Below are 12,570 nucleotides of genomic sequence, written 5' to 3'. Positions count from 1 at the left end.
TTACAGGTTTTACATTGAAATCCCTATCCACAAAAGGAAAACTGCCTTATCGGTTTTCCTCATGAGATAAAATAACATCTACTTGAATATAGGGACCTTTTCCAAAGTTACTGCCCATAATTTATCCTTGGATAATGGCCCAAACAAGGATTTCTAGCTGCCCACATATCAGCAGTTTCTCTTCTGCTCACTGTTAAGAAACCACACTCGATCTATCTCTCTAACAGCTCACAGTGCTATTTAATAATATTGTGACAAAACCCAGCAGAGACTATTTACAGGAAACTGGTTTACACCTGAAGAACATGTTCCTGCTGCTCACTGCTCTGCACTTGGTGGAAACCAGCGCATGCAGCTGTGGGCAAACTCCCCACCTAAAAACTGCCCCTGGAACACCGACCAAAGTAAAATGGGATTTTGTTCTCATACACTTAAAACTGCCAAAAATAGGGTGAACTGGTGTCATCACCTGGTCCTGACCCTTGTGGCTTTTACCTCCTCACAGACTCTGGAAAAACACAAATGAGACAACATGCGCTCTGCCCCCGTCTGATGAATTAAAGAACTGTGGTGTCCCACTGCTGTGAAAAATAACATGGCTGGGATGTGCGGGAGACACCGAACAGCAGCTGCCATTCTGTTCGAGTTCTGTATTGCATGTCTCAGAGAAGGGGATACGTTTCCGTAACAGTTAAAAAAAAGGAAAACACACACAGAACTCAACAGCAAACTTAACAGACTTGAGTAAATCAGAATTGCTCATAAACACTCATTTCATTTCTTAAAACTTGTTTCCAAATATTTGCTTAGCCATTAAGACATAAATCTTTAGCTACTCTCCTAAAAAAGAGCTTTATTCCTTACTTGAGTCAGAACATACTAATTCATCAACGTGCTTGTTTTTTATATAATTTACATTTAGAGATGAAAACATTTCTTCAAACATACATAAGATTTGCTGAAAGTAACACTGCGTGAAAATCTATTTTTTTTAAGTCAGGACGGCACTGTCAGACAGACAGATCTGATGGGAAGTTCAGAACCAAATTAGAAGTGTTACTTCTTGCACAAAGTCTACAATTAAACTTTCTTACGGTTCTTTTTAAAGAAACCAATGAAACCTTTTTGGCTGTAACATTTCAACTGCAGCATTTGAAAGTAAAATACTGCATGTAGAGGAAGGAAACAAAGAAACTAACGAATAATGGAGAACAATCTGCACCTTCCACATCACCATAAAGACAGAGTAAAGCTAAGAGCAAAACCAAGGAAATACAAACTTCAGTTTTAAGAAAACACCTCATATTTGATAAACAGTGTTCATTAGTAAGGGATAAGAAACCAGCATCTAGGGCATGAAAGTAGGTCTAATTGTTCAAGGTGTAATATAGAAGTTTGTTAATGTATCTAACGATTATTCTTTCACCTGTAAAACAGGAGAGGGCAAACCACAGCTATGTTAAAGGCTACACTGTATATTGGAGAGAATGCGTTTCCCTTCACACTCTGCTCCCGTTAAGACACCGAATCGTGAATTTTAAAAGCATTTTCTTACTACTTTTGTTATTGTTTCATTAACAGATGGTTTATTTTGGACAGAAATTCTAAAACCAAAACAATAACGAGAGAATGCAAATTGCTCTTATTCCAGCATAACTGGTTTACACGATGAACGACATCCAGTCATCTTACATCTTTGGCTTGACGCAGGGTTCACCTTGCGTTACTAATTTATTGGTTTCCTTGCCAGTGCAACTGGGAAACATGTAAATGTACACACCCCCAAACTGCGTACAGAAGTTGAGTTATTGTGTTTCCTTTCCTACAACAGCAGTTCATTTCAGGGGCAGAGGACCACAAATAAATAAAGAGACTGGACACATCATCTGTTGTGGTTATATGAAACAAGGATGTTGAAATTAAGGTTGCGATGTACTGGAAAAACACCATATGACTCTAATCAACAACTGAGCCTGCAAGCTACAATTAACCCATCAGCATTATTTATTAAACTTTATGCAACCTTGAGGTCCCTGAATGCCAGGCACCAGCTGAGAAATACGGCGCGGATAGGGCTTGACTGCCCGAGAGAGGGACAGCCATCAGTCAGCAGTGTCTGAACCGCAGCCACGGCTACTTAAAGGCTTTTTCTGCAATATTTGTCCTCGGGGTACCCCAGCTGCTCTGACAACAGTAAATTTAGCAAAGAGGGCAGGACCAGCGACCGAGCGAGAGACTCTAGACAGAGCGCTCAATACGAGACGGGCTTCGGCTATGGATCACTTTCCTCCTTCTCTGGTGTAGTGTGTCTGATCTCCTGCCCTGGCGTGGGTTTAGGAGCGTGTCCCAGCCGCAGGAGGGAAGCAGGCGATGGCAGGGTGCCTCTGCGAGAGCACTGTCCAGCTCCACGCATAGCACCTGGGGAGGTACGGCCCCAGCGCCCGCAGAAGCAGGGACCCAAAAACCAGTTCTTGGTGGGGGGAACACACGGGGGGATCTTCCAGTTTAAGAACATGATGTATTTTTAGCCAGCCCCATTTCTCAGCCAGCCTGTATTTATGCAGTGAAAGCTCCCCTGCTCTTGTGTTAACAGCAGCGATGAAATGCAGAAGACTGAGAAACCACACACAGGAGTTGGAAGACCCAACTCTGTAGCACACAGCCAGACCCCAGGTAAACTGGGCAGACAGGGAGCTACGTGGGTTTTCATCACATTCTCCAAAGCTGGAGGGAAAAACGTAGCACGTGAATCAGCTACAGTTCTCCAATCTTCTTCACCTTGAGATGCAGCAGGAAAAGAGTCCAAACACACCAATATAAAACAATAGGGAGCAGAGTTAAACCATTAATCACTAAGAAAAAGACTGCCTAAAAAATAGTTTTACTTGGCATTATCCCAAGCAACTTCTAAGGTCAGTCCACACATCATCAGTTGTGTCACCTCTTCACATGAGATCTTCCAAGCAGCAAAAGGAGGAAAGAAAATAACCGAAGTGAGAGGCGGGACAAGACCACGTCTAATTCATTAGATGTTGAAGTGAAGCATCCTTTAAAAGGTTATGTTCCAGCAACTTACAGCACCAGATCGTCATTAACACACACACAAAAACAGCACTAGCAACACTACTCAAGCCAAAAAAACAATTCAGTGAATTACAGTCAGTCTCTCCAAATCCCCACAGCCGCTGCAGATGGACGGAGCCTCCTCCTTCCCCTCCCAGCCTAGGTACGGAGCTGTCACACCGCTCCCATCCAGCAGTGGTGTCTCATTAGTGGGTGTGTTGATTTCTAAATACCTCTTTATTCATCCTATCAGGAATCTTGTGCAAGCAAATACTGAAGTACTAGGCAATATGCAAACAGGAATTAAGAGAGGCCCGTGCGTTACTACAAAATGTCCCTTCACTTCGGGAAAAAGCAAATTTTCAGAGGAAGTTTGCTTGCTTGGGAAACTCTGAGCTTGGGGACTAACTGAATTAACACTGTTCTGTCCCCACTAATGGTTAAAATACCTCAATGGTTTCCATATGCTCACTGGTGTTGTGCTAGAAAACGTGCTAGTTTTATTTGATTCTAGCCAATATATATTTCAATTGGATGTTATTACTCACATCAAGAAAGCTGCCCTCTACTAAGTATTTTATAGACACTTGACACATCTGCCAAATTCACAGCATCCAAATGTATTTTTAATGTTACAAATTGGGCTGTGGTCAGGACGCTGAGAATTTAATGCTCCTGGATCAGTCCCCAGTCTTGAATACAGAGCGTTAATGCTTCTTTCATTTGCTGCCACACTTACAACCCAGATCAATGAAAATCTAGACCATGACTAAAAATAAGTTCCCATCCCCAATTCTCCAAGGAGTCTCAGCTGCAAAGATTTCAAAGAAACCCTTGCACACTGTGACCAGCCTAACAATTTCTGCCACTAAAACCTCATATAAATGAGTCCCTCCGGATTGAGAAAGGGTGGAAATATATTTTGATTCTCAGTCTGATTTCATTTTAGAGAAAACTCTTAAGTTTTACAGCTAGGGATAAACCACTGCAGCTGAAGCCGAGAGGGCTTGTCTGTCAAAGCAGGACGATATTGCACCACAGCTGTGCCAGCTAATTTCCCTGAGCAGACAAACCTGAAGGGCTCATCACACTTGGTTTGATTTTAGCAGATTTCTACCCCAGGAGTTCATCAAATACTACACAACTACTACAATTGCCACTAAGGAATAGAGTTTCGTGTCATCAGCTCCAATCCTAACCACTAAGGCTGCATGGCACACTTTAAATCAACAAAGCAGATTATGTCCAACACTGGACCAAGCTTAAAATTGCTACTATTGCCCCTTCACTTGACCCCCCAAATTATGCTTAGAAATCACATCCCACGTTCTGAATAGCTGCACAAACACTGACAGACACAGGGGGTGAAGTGAGAGGCGATTTCCAGGTTGTGCTGGTTGAAACCTTGCAGTTTAACTCCTGAACTGCACTCCTGCACTAGTCCAACACCCGAGCTGTCATTTTTTATTGCACTGCCCAGCCCTGCACGCTGGTGTGCACTATGAAGAAAGGCAGTGATATGCTGTAAGTGACAGTGGTTTTAGCGGTCTTGCTCCAGTGAGTAATTTTACACAAGTTTTACAGTCATGCATCTAATTTGCACCCAAGTGGCGTGGTCATTTAAACCTTAATTGCGTGAGTTGCACAACCCTCTAGCAAAGCCTTTAGCTTCATTATGCTCGGACCTCACGGTGGGTTACTACAGCTTCGTCAAGCAGCTCTATATTGGCAGGTGAACGGCCACAGCCTTCTCCCACGCCCAGCCCCGCTCAACACATTAAACACTATTATCACGCAGGAGAAACTCCCCTGTGCAGACACTTATTATTTCCCTTATCACTCTTCGTTATTTCAGAATAGCAAAGCCGTGAGTCTCTGCCCTTCACATAATTTCTGTTTACACCCTGATTGCAGCAGTTTACTGCACCTCCCTATGCCCACAACACACCTCGTCTTTCAGGGCCTCTCCTCCAGGCACCGAATAACCCACTGCCCTCGGCTGCTGCAGGCAGTCGCGCACACCCGCTCCTTTGCTCACCCTCCGTTCCAGCACCGAGCTGCCTGTTTTTGTTTGATCGGGAGCGCTGCACACTCAATTTGCCTAGGAAGTCTGCAAATGATTGAGGGATTCCAGTCAATTTGTCTGCTGATGAGTTTGCATACGGCAGGCAGCATTTTGGTCATATTTGCAATATAAGAGCCACACTTGACTGCTGGGGGGGTCAAGTTTAGCAACCACTCGAGTTGCATCAGATTTTGCAAGATGAATTCATGTTCAGGTTGAGACCTTAGAGGCAAAACATAGGTGGGGGGAATGGACAATCATACTATGAACCCTACAAGTAGGGATTTCTAAGTGGAAATGCTGACAGCTCACCTGCCATAAGCACAGAGGTAGCACAGCTGGAACAAACACTACCACAAACCGAAAATGTGAGACAATAAAAAAAAAAAGAGGGGGGGGGGGGGGAAAAAAGAGATCCACAGTAAGACAAAATCTCCTGCCTGTTGTCAGGATTTGTGTTTTCAGGCTGGGCTTCTCGCTTTGCTGGCATCAAAACCAAACAGCACTGGCTGTGGAACAGTCCGGTCTTACTTTGCAGCTTGCGCTGCCTTCAACGCCACCAGCAAGAAAGCGTGCCTTTTGCCAGTACAAAACACGACCCGGTTTCCAGCCTCAGGCCGCAGGACAGCGACAGACAGGCTGCATCCACGGCGCTTCCATACAGAAGCACAAGGCAAGGTCAAGCTCAGACTTGCTTCTGCCTTGAACCAGGCTTTGCAGCAGATGGCAAAAGTTACGCCTGACCTCTTCATACAGTTGCAGATGCCAGTTTTCATGGCCAGTAGCCAGAAGGATAATAAACAGCACTATTTCTTCTTGGCATGCCAATCACCTGAAACCCTTTTCAATAAACATGTTCTAGGCTAGAAAAAGCTCACTGTGTCTCTTACATGGGAAGGACATTGTTCAACTGTCATAATTCACTAGGGAAATGACTCTAAATGAAACTCACTTTTGATTTATTTTGGCAGCTCAAGTTCTGTTTATTATTCATTGGTTACAAAAGAATATTATGGGACTTTAATCACTCAACTGGAGTCTTACAGAATCTGTGGCATGACCTTTTTTTTTTTAAATATATAAAATTACACAGCTTAAGACACAATATTTAACCCTCATCCATTCACCATCTTAAAACGTATTGAAATCTAACACTAGTCTATTCATATTTCAGAATAATGACCCATTCATCAAAAAAACAGGAGATAAAGCTTAGCCATGCAGGAGAGAATGAATATAATTCAAAGATGGTGCCTACAACATCAGGGATTGTGACACAAAAAAGCCCCCAAATATTTTATAGACTTAGGCTTAATTAGTTATTAAGAGCTTACGGTGATTTTCCTCGTCTGCTCTTAAGGCTCGGGCAAAGGCAGTCAATGCTGTCCCAGCAGCAGAGGCACGTCAACACCAACCACGTGAGCCGAACCTGGGCCCTGCAGCCAAGGAAGCAGCGTGCAATTTGGTGTCTGGAAGTGAGCATATATTTAAATAAATAAAAAAAAAAAGAAATAAAAGTGCCTACGGTAGGAGATCTGAAAGCACTGACTACCTTAGTTTAGCGTGAAACACAATCTGCAGTCAAAAAAGCCACCTTCACATAAACAGGTGGAGGTAAGAAGAGAGGCTGAAGCAACAGTGCTGCTCATTAAGATGTTTATGCAAACAGTGCACAAATTCACCTCCCTGCCTGGCGGGCTGACGCTGCCTGCAACCCAGCACTCGCAGGGCTGAGGACAGGACAAGCCGCTAACTCCAGTGACACCGTCCACCAGCTGCCCTGCAGCTCAGGACACCGCTAGCTAAACGGGCGCTTGAGTAACCGGGATGACCCCATCAGCCGGAGAGCACCATATTCCCCACTGCTCTCTGCCACATGCAGCACCTTCCTCACTCTCCTCTTCTGCTCACCGTCCATCTTCATCTCTTTCTTCCTCCCTATATTGATTCTGCAAAGTGTTTCCTGATCTCTAGTCAAAGCAAAAAAACCCCCAAAGTATGTCACATACGTCCATCTATGACCTTGTCAAACCCAATAACCTGTGGGCATTTTTTCTATGCCAGACACATCCTCCTGCCACAGGCTTAAACACTGCCAGACACTGCAGCACACACACAGGGCAGGGCAGGCAGTCTGAGCCTCCCCACAGCTGCAGAGCTGTTTATTTTTACACGCAACAAGAAAGGACAGCACTGGTTACCAAAGGAGGGGATGGCTAATTGAACTGTCTACTACTGTGCTGGGTTCAGGCTGGGCAGCAAGAAGATATTTGTATTCTTTAACCACAACAGCTGCCATCTCTTTTCTTGCACTGCTATAGTTATGAAAAAAAAAAATATTACTGTTCTCATGGAGCAAAGAAGCAGGAGCCAACCAAAGCAATCCAACTTATCAACCAGTATCTTCAGCCATCAGAAACATGCAAGGCTTCTCCCAGCCCAGAAAACATCCCTTTTCTCTTCTCGTTAACAATTAACTTTGTTCTTGCACTAATTGAGCCAGACCCTAATACAGTAGGAGATACTAAGTGATAAACCAAGCTTTTCTTTAAAACACAGTCTTTACTCATTCAACTTCAGTCATTTACTTTATGCACCTGTGCTCACAGGGCAGGAAGTGAAAGATAGGCCAGAGATAACAGAAAGAAATATATTTTTTTTAGATTCAAACTACAAAGCCACAGATCTTGGCATTCCTCGTAATTCTTGATTCCTTCAGAAATACATTTTGTACAAAGCTGCCTCACCTTTACTGACCTGGGCACCCATGTCCTGGTTGCACAGATACTGTCAAGGGTTAAACTAGACTGCAAATGCAGAGGCTGCTTTATTACAAGGACGAAAGCCTGATAGGTGAAGCAGCTTCAGCCAAACAACCAGTAAAGGCATGTCAGCAACTGTCAGAAAAATTACTGCCAGTCCATGCAGAAGGTTTAGCAATAAACACAACTAAAGAGTGACAAATAAAACCGTACGGAGTGTGTTAAACACTCAGTGGAAAAATCTATGGGAACTTTTTATACTACACCCTAGGGCAGAGAGGAAATTATGCCACAACTGGACTGCAGCTCTTAGCAAGGTCAGCCCAGACTCCACTTCAGCAGCAGCTCTGAGAAAAACTTTACAGAGGAAAAATCAGATAGCACTGGCTCCCCAGAAACTGCAGGCACAGCTTGAACTGCATATTGTTACAACTGAACCACAGCAGCTCCTGCATTCCCAGCCTCTCCCAAGGCATCCGAAATAGCCCAAGTCTGGGACTCCCAAGGAAAATTTTGTTACGCCCTGCAGAGGAATGTTCCACCCACGACTGTTGTTTCCTCCCATAAAAGGATCATTAGCGAGATAATTTCTGAAGTTCATGGTATTGTCTACAGATTTTACTGAAATATCGCACCAGGAAGGGGAAGCCAAATGAGCCAGACTATTTTAAGGCTTTTGCATTTGGAGGAAATTCTAGGGCAAAATTTCAAAAAGGCAGATGCTTTGAACTGGGAAACGTTACGCTTTGTGGAGAAGGGAGCATTCCTGTCTTTAGAGCTGCTTAAATAACTCTTTTGGGGCCACATCTATTTGATCGACTTTATTTTTAGATGTAGAATCTGCTTCTTCAGACACCTAAATACTATTTTATACGAACATGTGTATGTGATCAAGACTATTCAGGAAACAGTTTAAAAGTTAAAGACTGACTATAAAAAGCTACTCTTAACATCCTTCTCGTACCTACAATTCCATCTCGAAGACCTGCTCAATCATCTCAGCACCCAGGTAGAGCACAGAAGTGTTATCCCCATCATTACCACTGCCACATTACCAGCCAGATGGGACAGGAGACTGGATCACAGGGAGTACAGTGGCTGGAACCGCAATTAGGATTTTGAATTTGCTATCCCTAAGGTCTCCTTTTCCTTAAGGAGCACGGAGAGCATGTTCCCATAGCTGCATACTGCATGTTCCCCACTTGGCCTTACTGGGATTTAGATTGCTCTAACTGGGAGAATAACATGCAGTGCTATTCAGACGTGTCTCTGCTGGCAGCACTCCCTCACCATCAATGATCAGTAAAACGTTACCCTGGTCTCAAAAACAAGGCTGGGCTCCCCTCTCCTGGACAGCTGCAAAGGTGCAGCTCTCAACAAGGCTCAGTAAAAGCACTGCTCCTCCGCAGGAGAGGGAAAGCTGCTTTGCTGGGCTCAGTTGGTAAACTACCCCTTCCCCAAAGAGAAAGCAAGCTATTAAAGCCTAAATACCCTCAGTTTGTCTTCTAGAACCTGCCTGGTATCACTGGTCTCCAAACATGCTACCAAAAAAAGAGATTAGATAGGTTGACGGCAGGTCCCAGCTCCCAGTGATTTCGGCAGCACTTGAACCAACAGCCTCCACCAGATTCCCAACACCGCGTTTGGCAGTTAAGGCTGACAGGAGATGGAAAAGCCAAAGATGAGCTTCCTGAATCAGCTTCGGCACCCACGGCAGGCGGTGCTCCATCACCTGCAAGGGCAGCAGGGATGGCAACTGCTCGTGTGTGCAGCTCTGCCTCCCCACACAAACCCGAGGCAGGCAGGGCACAGCTAACACAGACAGCTACAAGCAGGGGCTTAGCAGGGAACACCCTCCTGGCTTGCTTTGACTTAATGAACAACTTTTTTTCCTTCTATCACTGCATATGAGGTTTGTGTTTCCTTTGGAAGGAAGTCAGAGATTGAAAGGATGTTTATGAAAACTATTATTTACTCTCCAGACAAGAACAGCATCTCTAGCTCCAGCACCACGCAGTCACGCAATTCTGGCAAACGCTGATTACAGTTTGTACCACGAGTTGTCAGGACAGAATGTGACTGAAGGAAAGACGCTTTTGTAAAACACCTTCCAGGTCCAATCTTGCAATAAATACACAGTGTCCTGAGCTCCCACCAAAATTCAAGCAGCTACAACATCAGAGTTCATATGCATTTTTATTTACAGCACACGCTTTCAAGGACACGACAGATTGCATCGTTCCTCTGGGGTCTCAGTGTGTCAAGGGATGGGGATGGAAGTAAGTCAAAAGACAGGAATGGCTTTTTCAAAAGCTAGTCTGCTGCAAGTACTGTGTACTACAGGCTATAGACATCTCATACGCTAAGAAAGCGTTATAAATGGGAAAAGGTATCTGAAGAGTAAACTTTTTGCTGTGGCTGGTTTTAAGCTTTGTTTCAAACCTATTGCAAAAGCTGGTTGCTAACTGTTTCTTTATTAATCAAGGGTGGTTTGCAGTTCTGCTTACTACGAAAAAATGCAATAACAACCTTCATCCCAGGCTTCCTAAGAGAGAGCTTCACAGGATAACACTATCTATCCATGTGTATATGCTTCAGTCAAATTCAGCAGGGAAATATTGGTCTTGAGGATACAAATTTCCTACAAATTTAATAAGAATAGAAGATCAGTAGATGAAAGAACCTAATTTTATTGTGGGACCAAACTGCAAATTACTACCAGAAAAGGTAAATAAGGAAAAAAAGCCCCTTTCAGTAGCACTGACTCCCTTCCTAGCAGAGCACTGACTTGTCTTAAAGGCACCTTGCTTTCTGTTGTTTCAAAACAATTTCTTACCATACATTGCAAAACGAAACCTTTCCTCTCAAAGTGGAAGAAGCCAGGCCTCTTGCTCTACAAAAACTTAACATTTCTAAGTGTCCTTGATTCCACTGATATGCTGGTAAAACAAAGGCACTCTTCCACACAGGAACAGGCAGGTGAAGCTGAAAAGCAAGGTTTTCACCCTCACAATCAGGTGTCAACAGGGTGGTCATGTGAAAAAGGCTGCCTCACTCCCCTAGCTAGCACACAGAATACACAGAGAAAGCAGTGCAGGGGGTGACAGGAACAGCAAAACTTTCTTCTAGGTTTCCTCTGTTTGGTTCTGGGGAGACAAATATAAAATTTCATCTCAAACTGATGTGCAATTCAAGCATTCCCCAGCACTGTAAAATGACCTCCTCCGCTGCGGGTCCCTCCAACCATCTAACATGCAAGGCCTGAGCTTGCTGACGCTCCTTTACTGCTTTAAACTTCAAGACCCAGCTGAGTCCTACCACTCTAACAGTCTGGTTCCTGCAATTCACATATGAAATGCACATACAAGTGTGAAATGGTGGACTTGGATTAGAAACTCAGGAAAAAAATAGCTTGCAGCATTTCAGAGTCAAACAATTTTTCTTACCAGAGAACTAACACTTTCAATAATTGCATGGTTTCAGTATTTGTTAGGATCTCTTAAAGTAAGAAACAACTGTTACACTTCTGGGAGACTGTCTGGCCTTAGCCCATGCAGTCAGTTCGTGCAACTGCAAGCTCTGGTGTCTGTCTAAAAGTCTGCCTTGCAAAGCAGCAAAGAGAGGGAAAATTCACAGCTAAATACAGGAATATTTGTGATTAGCTGCAGCTCCAGGCCACTTGAAAGATACCCTGTACAGACACACCACATACACATGCATGTCTGAAGGTTTTTACTTGGACAGGAGTTTAATTGGTTTCTTTACAACCGAACTAAATGAAGGGCTACACAGACAGACCTGCCTCCCCAGTACTTCAGAGCAGGATACTGTCCAAGTCCATCTGTACGTGCTTTGGAGAACTTCAAAGTATTAAAGACTGAGAAAGCACAGACATAAGGCAAAGCTCTAAACAAAGCTCGCCGAATCTCCATAGTACAAAGACACTTTTGTTATCCTGCAAGCACAGCTGACCACGGCACCGCTTTTGTTCATCTCTCACCACGTTCATCCTTGGGACCTGCAAGTCCTGAGGCACTCCAGGCAATTCTCAGCCACAGCTCTTCTTGATCTTGCTTGTTGTGGTCTTCTCTGCATTTGTCACCTCGAATGAGCCCAAAAGGCTACAACAGCACCAGGTTTCCAATCATATCCAAATTCTCCAAGTACTGCACTAGTTTCCACTCCGTCCTCAATTTCTGCAATTGCCTCCCCACTTGATTTCTTGTCTTATCCCTGTACAGTGATTACAGGCAGCACCACTCCTAGATATGCCACATCCCAAGCACATCCCCAGTTTAATAGCAGTACTCAGGCAACCAAGCAAGTATTAAACTAGTTCTACTAGGAGAGGTAAGCATCTCACATTTTTTTTGAAAGCAATACAAAGGCATAGATAAGTTAAATAATTCACTCAAGGCCACTGACTCTGTGGCAGAGGTAGGGTTAGAAATATATGGCAATGGCTACTGCAGCAAGAAGTGGGAAATACAGCCAACCATGCTGGTGAGGGAATGACTACCCCATCCCAGGAAATTAAGTCTTAAATGTGGTATTAAAAAGATGAGTCAGTGTTGACACTGAAGAAAGCGGCATGATTGATGATTCAAGGCATTAATGTTCCTTGTGTAAAACAGAACAGACACAGGAAATACAGCAGCACTGGGTGATACCCAAAAATCA

The 12,570-nt window shown here is 43.9% G+C and overlaps 1 protein-coding gene across 3 annotated transcripts in view; it reads right to left on the bottom strand.

Annotated features, from left to right (window-relative positions):
* Positions 1-12,570, bottom strand: part of VPS53 (VPS53 subunit of GARP complex) — a 69,348-nt gene that overhangs the window by 51,137 nt on the left and 5,641 nt on the right. Inside the window, exon 2 of one of the 3 annotated variants that reach the window (XM_041126730.1) lies at positions 6,463-6,597. The exons of the other annotated variants lie outside the window; for them this stretch is intronic. The gene's annotated coding sequence lies outside the window, so the exon portion shown is untranslated. The remainder of the gene's footprint in view (positions 1-6,462; positions 6,598-12,570) is intronic. 3 annotated transcript variants of the gene reach the window in all.

This window comes from Aquila chrysaetos, chromosome 10 (assembly GCF_900496995.4).
Source record: "Aquila chrysaetos chrysaetos chromosome 10, bAquChr1.4, whole genome shotgun sequence".
Lineage (NCBI taxonomy): Eukaryota > Metazoa > Chordata > Aves > Accipitriformes > Accipitridae > Aquila > Aquila chrysaetos.
The sequence above is the reverse complement of the archived record's forward strand: the minus strand, read 5'-3'. Positions and strand labels throughout refer to the sequence as shown.